Here is a 10,184-nt window from a genome sequence, read left to right as displayed (position 1 = left end):
AATTGGATCCACAATCAATGCCCATTGAAGCAGCAGTCAAGAAAACAAACAACGCATTGCATTGGGTAAATCTGCTGCTAGAAATCTCTTTAAAGTGCTAAAAAGCAAAAGTACTACCTTGAGGATTAAGGTGCACCTGACCGAAGCCATGGTGTTTTCAATCATCTCATATGCATGTGAAAGATGGATGTTGAATAAGGAAGACGGAATAAGAATTGCTGCCTTTGAATTATGGAGATGGCGAAGAATACTGAACATGCCATGGACTGCCAGAAGAACAGACAAATCTCTCTTGCAAGATGTACAGCCAGAATGCTCCTTAGAAACAAAGATTTCAAGACTTCATCTCACATATGTTGGACATGTTATCTGCAGGGCTAAATCCCTGAAGAAGGATATCATGCTTGGTGAAGTAAAGGGCGAGTGAAAAAAAAGAAAGACTCTCAATGAGATGGATTGACACAGAGGCTGCAACAATGGGCTCAAGCATAACAACGATTGTGAGGATGGCACAGGATGGAGCAGGGTTCCATTCTGTTGTACTCAGGGTTCCTAAGAGAGGAAACAACTCCATGTCACCTAACAGTAACAGCAACAGATTGTAGCAATCCCATCTTCTTAAAGAGAAAAAAAAAAACACTTGAGGTAAAGTCAGTTTAAACTCACAGAGACTCTATAGGACAGGGTAGAACAGCTGCCTAGGGTTTCCAAGGAGCTGTTGGTGGATTCAGATTTGAACAGCAGACCTTTCGGTTAGCACCTGAGCTCTTAATCACTGCACCACCAGGGATCCTTCTTAAAGGGAAGAGGACTTGAAAAGCTTTGTAAGAAGAGAAAAAAAGAAAAGTGGAGAGAGCAGAAGTTGAAAATACAAAAGTTCCATCTTTGATTTTTCCTGATGGTTGTGAAAAGATGCCCCCAGGGGGTTTACCAAGAAGGGAACTTTGTAGCAGTCTCATGGGATGAAATGCTCTAGCAGCAAAAACAGTGTTTTTTGGTCTGCAAACGCCTTACACATGTCCTGGTGTAACAGCGTAAGAGCATATATGTTTTGGAGCTTAAAAATAGTGGGACTTGAAACAGTGGATTTTGTCTCTGGCCAGCTATCAAATATGTAATGACCACTTACAAATATGCGTGGTATTTCAAGAATGATCTTTATGATGTCTTTGTTGTGAGTGAGGCATGGCCCAGTAGGAGTGTGTCCTCAGCTTGAGAAGGTTTGAAACTATACATGCTCATCTGCTTTTTACAATTCCCAACACTTCTGTACTTCCCTGCTTTTTCAAACACATTTTGAACACTTGTGTAGACATAAACCCATTAACCAATGGATTGCCTTGAAATTTTTTCCTGTTTCTACACCCTGTGTCTCCTCGCCAACCAGGCCAGCTGTGTCAGCACAAGGAAGATAAGGAAAAGGAAAGAAACAGAGAAAACAGAATTGGCTTGCACAAGATTTCTCAGTCAACAGCAAAAATCTCACTGCCATGTTAATGTGCTCATAATCATCCTTTTTTCCAGCCTCACTGATGACCAAGATAGAAAAAGAAGGACTGAAGGTAGAAAGAACAGCTGGATCATTTAATTTGAAATTCCCTTTTTTTTTCTGAGCAGTGTTCGGAACCTGAATTAGCCAGAGCAAACAAGCAGAAAAGTTTCTTCCTGTTTTATCTATTCCTCCACTTTTTTTGCCCTCCTCCTCTTCTATCCACTGTCTCAAAAAAATGAATATTATTTTCACATATGGATGGCAAAGGATCCCATATAATTTTGAGTGAGTTAGTAGATTATATTGGATACATTAAGATTAAATATTTAAAAGCACAAGGGCCTTGGAAATAAAATTAAGTAATATTTTGAAAGAATAGCTAAAACAGGTACTTTCAGGCAGCTGAAATAGCTTAGTTGGGAGAGGATAGACTGAGGATCTACAGAGCCCTGGCTCTATCCTGGCTTTGGCAGTTGTGTCTATTTTTCCAGAATTACTATGATTCCCTTTATTGCAGAACAGTTGGCATTCCAAGGCTTTGGAATTCTAACAGCACTAAGTATAAGACAGCAAAACTTGTAAAAATGAAAATCTGTATAAGGCAGAAACCTGTCATAGAAGAAAAATTCAAATATTTTCCACTAAAGGAGTGATAGACAAGTGGTAAGATTGTACACTGTCAAAGGCAGAAAACTTGAAAGACCAAGAAAAACAAGGCAGTCCTGTCAAGGCCTGCTCTCACTGTGTCACTCTACATCTATCCAACAGAAGACTATGTGAAAAAAGTTACATTAACACCTATAGCATCTCTCACTACAATCTGCACTGATTTTTTCAATTCCAACCAAGCTGTACACGTACATACTTTTATCATTCTCTCTTTTATTTATACATTCCTGAGATCTTTTATGAAGTGCTAAGAGACATTTTGCATCTCTCATTTTTCTTATCTTTAACTGACAACAGGTAAAATTTTCTTTAAAATAATTATTTTTAAAAAAGAAAAACACCAAACCTATTGCTGTCATGTTGATTCCAAATAGGACAGAGTATAACTGCCCCTTAAGGTTTCCAAGGCAGAGCTGGTAGATTCAAAATGCTAACCTTTTTGATTGGCAGGCAACCTCTTAACCACTAAGCCACCACAGCTCCTGTTTTAACAGCAATGATGTATTGGTTGATTATAGTTTAAATAAAAGTTATATGTATGACAGCAATGCTGTAAGTGATGGGAGGGAAGAATCCAGAATACTCTGCTATAAGGTATCTGTACTACCGGTGAAGTGATATACTATTATTTGGAAGTGGACTTAGATTAGTTGTAGAAGTATATTGCAAACTCTAGGGCAACCACTAACAAAATTTTAAAATGCAGTGTAATTCATATGCTAATAAAAATGCTAATAGAGGAGAGAAAACTCAGTCATACCAAATACCCAATTAAACTAGAGAAAGCGAAAGAAAGAGAGAAGCAAATAACAAGGGCAACGAATAGAAAGCAGTTGCCAATACGGTAGATTAAAATTAATTAAAATGTATTGATATTGCTTTAAATGCACATGGTCTATATATATGTACCTTAGTCTCAGTTCTCCAGAGGGGCAAAACCAGTGAAACATATACAGAGAGAGACTGACCAAGAGGAAATGACTCATGCAGTTGTGGGGAATGGCAAGTCCCAAATCTGTCAGTCTCGTGGCAGGTTGAAGATGTCTGATGGCTCCTGGAGTTGCAGGAGTTGGTGAATCCAAAATCTGCAGGGCAGGTGGCAGGCTGGGGAAACCTGTTACCTAATGGGGTTGCAGGCACTAGGAAATCCAAGATGTGCAAGTCAGGCAGCAGGCTAGAGGCGAATGCAGGCATATGTCCCAAGAACAGGAGATCAAGTGCCATGAAAAGTGCAGGGTCAAGAGAGAGTGAGTTTTGCCAGAACATACTTTTAGATACTGGAGACAGGCCACAACCCCAAAGGAAGACCTCTTTCAACTGATTGGTTGCTCATACCAGGTCACAAAGAGCACGTGCTAAACCACTGAGAATCATGGCCTAGCCAAGTTGACACGTAACATTAAGCATTAACAATACCAATTAAAAGACAGAGACTATTCCAGTGGGTTAAAAAGAGTGAAAACAACAGACCCAACTACTTGTTGTTTACAAGAAACCCACTTTAATATAAAATCATGGATAGATTAAAAGTAAAGAGATGGGAAAGATATACCATGCTAACACTAATCAAAAGAAAGCTGGAGCTGCTATGTTAATTTTATACGAGTCAGATTTCAGAGCAGGGAAAATTATCAAAAATAAAGAAAGGATTACATAATGATTGAAGGGTCAGTTCTCCAACACTCCTGAATGTGTATGCACCTAACAACAGAGCATCAAAATACATGAGGCAAAAGTCATATCTGAGAAAAGACTTGAGTCCAGGGTGTAGTCTGCAACACATGGGGTCACCATGAGTTATAATGAACTCGATGGCAACTGGTAGTCGTGGTGGATCCAAGACATATAAAGTACTCTTAAAACACGACAATAAAAACCCAAACAACCCAATTAAAAAGCGGATAAAATACCTGAAGACATATCTCAGCAAAGAAGATATACAAATGTCATGTCCCATTAAAAAGAACAACAACTGGTTGCCCATTGTCCAACTGTCCAATGCATATGAGGCTATTGAAAACACCATGACTTGGGTCAGGTGAACCTTAGTCCTCAAGGTGACAGCTTTGCTTTTTAGCGATCTCTTTAAAGAGATCTTTTGCAGCCGATTTGCCCAACGCAGCGCATCTTTTGATTTCTTGACTGCTGCTTCCATGGATGTTGATTGTGGATCCAAGTAAAATGAAATCCCTGACAACTTCAATCTTTTCTCCGTTCATCATGATGTTGCTTATTGGTCCAGTTGTGAGAATTTTTGTTTTCTTTATGTTGAGGTGTAATCTATACTGAAGGCTGTGGTCTTTGATCATCATGAGTAAGTGCTTCAAGTCCTCTTCACTTTCAGCAAGCAAGGTTGTGTCATCTGCGTAACAAGGGTTGTTAATGAGTCTTCCTCCAATCCTGCTGCCCTGTTCTTCTTCATATAGTCCAGCTTCTTGGATTATTTGTCCAGCATACAGATTGAACAGATATGGTAAAAGGATATAACCCTGACCCACACCTTTCCTGACTTTATACCATGCAGTATTCCCTTGTTCTGTCCAAACTACCACCTCTTGATCCATATGCAGATTCCTCATGAGCACAATTAAGTGTCCTGGAATTCCCATTCTCTGCAATGTTATCCATAATTTGTTATGATCCACACAGTCAAATGCCTTAGCATAGTCAATAAAACACAGGTAAACATCTTTCTGGTATTCTCTGCTTTCAGCCAGGATCCATCTGACATCAGCAATGATATCCCTGGTTCCACATCCTCTTCTAAATCCGCCCTGAATTTCTGGCAGTTCTCTGTTGATATACTGCTGCAGCAGCTTTTGAATCATCTTTAGCAAAATTTTGCTTGCATGTTATATTAATGATTAAAAAAAAAAAAACCAAACCAAACCCAGTGCTGTCGAGTCGATTCCAACTCATAGCGACCCTATAGGACAGAGTAGAACTGACCCATAGAGTTTCCAGGGAGCGCCTGTAAGATTCAAAATGCTGACCCTTTGGTTAGCAGCCATAGCACTTAACCCCTACACCACCAGGGTTTCCATATTAACGATATTGTTTGATAATTTCCACATTTGGTTGAATCGCCTTTCTTGGAAATAGGCATAAATAGGGATCTCTTCCAGTCAGCTGGCCAGGTAGCTGTCTTCCAAATGCCTTGGCGTAGATAAGTGAGCACTTCCAGTGCTGCATCCGTTTTTTGAAACATCTCAATTGGTAATGTCAATTCCCATAGTCTTGTTTTCAGCCAATGCCTTCAGTACATCTTGAACTTCTTCCTTCAGTACCGTCGTTTCCTCATCTGACACTAGGGGATTACAGATTAAAACAATGGTGAGATATCATTATTCACCTATTGTTGTTCAGCAGAAAAAAATCTTAAAACTGACAAAACCACATGCTGAAAAGGATGTGGAGCTACAGGAACTCTCACACATTGCTGAGAAAATGGAAAATAGTACAGCCACTTTGGAAGATAGTCTAGCATTTTCTTACAATACTGAACATAGGCTGACATAGGCATGTCGTTGTTAAGTGCTGTGGAGACAGTTCCGACTCATAACAACCCTACAAATAGAAAAACAAAACACTGCCAGGTTCTGTGCCACCCTCACAATTTTTGTTACGCTTCATTCCATTGTTACAACCACTGTGTCAATCCATCTCCTTGAGTGTCTTCCTCGTTTTCTACTGACCTTTCATTTGCCAAGTATAACGCCGTTCCCCAGGGATTGATCCATCCTGATAGCAGGTCCAAAGCATGTGAGACATAGTCTTGCCATTCTGGTTTCTAAGGAGCATTCTGTCTGTACTTCTTTCAAGATAGATTTATTTCTTCTTCTGGCAGTCCGCGGTGTATTCAATATTCTTCACCAACACCATAATTCAAAGGCATCATTTCTTCTTCAGTCTTCTTTATTCATTGTTCAGCTTTCGAATGCACATGAGGCGGTTGAAAACACCGCGGATTGGGTCAGGCACACCTTAGATCTCAAGGTGACATCTTTGCCTTTAAATACTTTAAAGAGGTCTTTTGCAGCAGATTTCCCAATGCAATGCATCTTTTGATTTCTTGACTGCCGTTTCCATGGCTGTTGATTGTGGATCCAAGTAAAATGAAATCCTTGACAACTTCAATCTTTTCTCCATTTATCATGATATTGCTTATTGATCCAGATGTGAAGATTTTTGTTTTCTTTATGTTGAGATATAATCCATATTGAATACTGTGGTCTTTGATTTTCATCACTAAGTGCCTCAAATCCTCTTCATTTTCAGCAAGGAAATTTGTGTCATCTGCATAACGCAGGTTGTTCATGAGTCTTCCTTCAATCCTGATACTGCATTTTTCTTCATAAGTTCCAGTTTCTCGTATTTTTTGCTCAGTATAAAGTCTGAATAAGTATAGTGAGAGGATACAACCCTGATACACACTTTCCTGACTTTAAATCATGCGCTATTCCCCTGTTCTGTTCAAACAAATGCCGGTTGTTCTACGTACAAGTTTCTCATGCCCACAATTAACTGTTTTGGATTTCCTGTTTCTCACGATGTTATTTATAATTTGCTATGATCCACACAGTCAAATGCCATTGCGTCGTCCATGAAACACAGGTGAACACCTTTCTGGTATTCTCTACTTTCATCCAAGATCCATCTGACATCAGCAATGATACCCCTGGATCCATGTGTTTTTCTGAATCTGCCTTGAACTTCTGGGAGTTCCCTGTTGATGTGCAGCTGCAACTGCTTTTGATTGATCTTCAGCAAAATATTAAGGATATTGTTCCATAATTTCTGCATTGTGTTGACTCGCTTTTTTCATGGATTGAATTGTGTCCCCAAAAAATATGTGTAAATTTGGTTAGGTCATGATTCCCAGTATTGTGTGGATGTCCTCCATTTTGTGATTATAATTTTGAGTTAAAGAGGACTGGGGTGGAATTGTAACACCCTTAATAAAGTCACGACCCTGATCCAATGGAAAGGGCATTTCTCCGGGGTGTGGCCTATACCGCCTTTTATCTTCCAAGAGATAAAAGTAACGTGAAGCAAGCCATTGTTTGAAGAGTGGGGCTCATACCACCAAGAAAGCAGTGCCAGGAGTAGAGCACATCCTTTGCACCCAGGTCTCCTGTGCAAAGAAGCTCCTAGTCCAGGGGAAGATCGATGATAAGGACCTTATTCCAGAGCTGAAAGAGAGAGAAAGATTTCCACTGGAGCTGACGCCATGAATTTGGACTTGAAGCCTACTAGACTGTGAGAGAATACACTTGTCTATGTTAAAGCCATCCAAGTGTACTATATCTGTTATAGAAGCACAAGTCAAATAAAACACCTTTCTATGGAATGGGCACAAATTTGGATCTCTTCCAGTCAGTTGGCTAGGTAGCAGCCTTCCAGATTTCTTGGCGTAGATGACTTAACACCTCCAGTGCTATATCCATTTGTTGAAAAATCTCTGTTGGTATTCTGTCAATACCTAGAGACTTGTTTTTTGCCAATGCCCTCAGTAAAGCTTGGATCTCCTCCTTCAGTACCATCAGTTCTTGTTCATATGCTACCTGCATAAATGGTTGAATGTCGACCAATTCTTCTGGGCACAGTGACTCCTGTATGCTTTCCACCTTCTTTTGATTGTTCCTGCACCATTCAGTATTTTCCCAGTAGAATCTTTCAATATTGCAACTTGAGCTTTGAAGTTTTCCTTCAGTCCTTTCAACTTGAAAAATGCTGAGTGTGCGGGGAACATTTGGCTTAACTGGCATAACATAGTTTATTAAAAAATGGTCTTCATTTTACTCTGGTGAGTAGCGTCCTGGGTCTTAAAAGCCTGTGAGCAGACATCTAGGATACTCCACTGGTCTCACTCCTTCAGGAGCAAGGAAGAACAAAGACAACTAAAGATATAAGGTAAAAGTTAGCCCAAAGGATTTATGGACCACATCAACCATGGCCTCCACCAGACTGAGTTCAGTACAGCTAGATGGTGCTTGGCTACCACCACTGACTGCTCTGACAGGAATCACAACAGAGGATCCCGGGCAGAGCTGGACAAAAATGTAGAACAAAATTCTTACTTAAAAGGAAAGACCAGACTGGCTGGCCTGACAGAGGCTGCAGAAACCCTGAGAGTATGGGCCCCAGACACCTTGTCAGTTCAGTAATGGGATCATTCCTGAGATTCACCTTTCAGCCAAAGATTTAACAGGCCCATGGAACAAAACAAGAATAAAAGGGCACACCAGCCCTGAGGCAGAGACCGGAAGGAAGGAGGGAACAGTGAAACTATTCTGAATGACACTGTAATGGTAGATGCTTGACATTACACATATTGCTTTTACAGCATCAAACAACCAAGATACCACCCAGCATCTACACACGTATACCCATACACACAAACACATACGCATCCCAAGAGTTTTGTGTGTGACACTCTTGTTTTCTCCTTAAGAACCTATCATACAGTTTCTTGTTCTTATTGTATGAATCCCATGAGCCAACTGAAAGAACAACTCTGAAAGACAAATAAATCATATACTGCCAATTTCAAAAAAGACTCAAGGTTATTTTTATGAATATTGGAAAAGGCTCATACATGTGCAAACTATGCTGAGAAAAAGCGAACAGGCACTAGAAATCTGGTACCAGAAATTTTTTTTTTTTTAGTCTTCTCATGTAGTTCAAAGAACTGAGTTTTAACCATAATAGATCTCAGGTTTCTAGAAGAGTCTTGGAGCAAGCTCATTTGTTTTCCACAAATACCGCAAATGAATCTCTAATCCCCAAATCTCAAAGTACATTTTTCAGTCTTTATCCACCCTCCACATGCCGATGCTTACTGATCATTCACAAATCCAAGGCTGTAGACCAGAGTACTACTCTGAGTTTACTGTGTATTTTTCTCACAGGTGTGTTCCAAGATATTTAGAATTCCACAGGAGTTTATCTTCTCCCTTTTCCAGGCTTTCTCCTGTACCACCCTCAATTTCGCAAAACTCCCTTTTCTGCACCTCCTTCTATTTGGAAATGACTTTAAAAAAATTTTTTTAATGAATAAATGCTTCACTCACTTTTGTTTTTTAAATCCTGTCTACTTACCTTCTATCTTACACTTAAATTCACCTTTCTCTAAATCTTGAAGCTGCTGTTTCATTCATGCCTTGTGAATTCCTCTTTGCACTGTTGGTAGGGCCCCTGAGTTACCTGATATCTCTGAAAAAGAGAAAAGGCCCTTATAATGAAACGCAGAATGCATCAGTATATGGTTTTCTTCTACCTTTGCTTTCCTCCATCAAATTCAGCCATTACATTCTGGTTGAGCAAACAGCAAATGCAGTGAAGACTTTCAGGCAGCCAAAAGATTATTTTCTTTAGCTTAGTGTCTCAGGTTAAGACAACTATGGAGGAAATCAAAAGAGCTGAAAATGAGGACTTTATTCTTTGCCACACATAATAGAAGACAGAGACTTTTAACAACTCAAGCTTATAAAAAAGCCACCATGGAAAACTTTTGTGGCTATTCACCCAACACATATTTCCAATCCTCTGCCTTCACTTTCAAGTCCTGTAAAGAATTAGTAGTCTCCACTGGTTCCCGAGCACTTCTTGCCTAAAGCAGCTGCTGATGCCTCTAAACATTGACCAATACTACCACAATGCTCAAGGAGTATGAATCTCAGGAAATAACACTTAGTTCTAGATAAAATTAGCCAGTAGCACTTTCAGGAACAAGGAGTATGTAGTTCAGTGGTAGAGTACACGGTTTGCATGTATGAGGCCCTGGCTTCCATCCTCCACACCTCTACACTTTTTCTCTGCTTCAACACTATTTAAACCCAGTGTTGAAGGAATACAAATTCACTTCTCCTAATATTTTCCATTCAATTCCTGCACACATAGACAGCAAAAATATAGCGCAATGAACTCCCTTGAACGCTCTTCATTTCTATGCTATGAATTTCTATAACGTGACTGCTGCGACAGCAGAAGGAAGACAGCAAGAAAGAGGAGAAAAGAAGAA

This window comes from Elephas maximus, chromosome 1, assembly GCF_024166365.1.
Source record: "Elephas maximus indicus isolate mEleMax1 chromosome 1, mEleMax1 primary haplotype, whole genome shotgun sequence".
NCBI classification, from domain to species: Eukaryota; Metazoa; Chordata; class Mammalia; order Proboscidea; family Elephantidae; genus Elephas; species Elephas maximus.
This window is presented reverse-complemented; position numbering follows the sequence as displayed.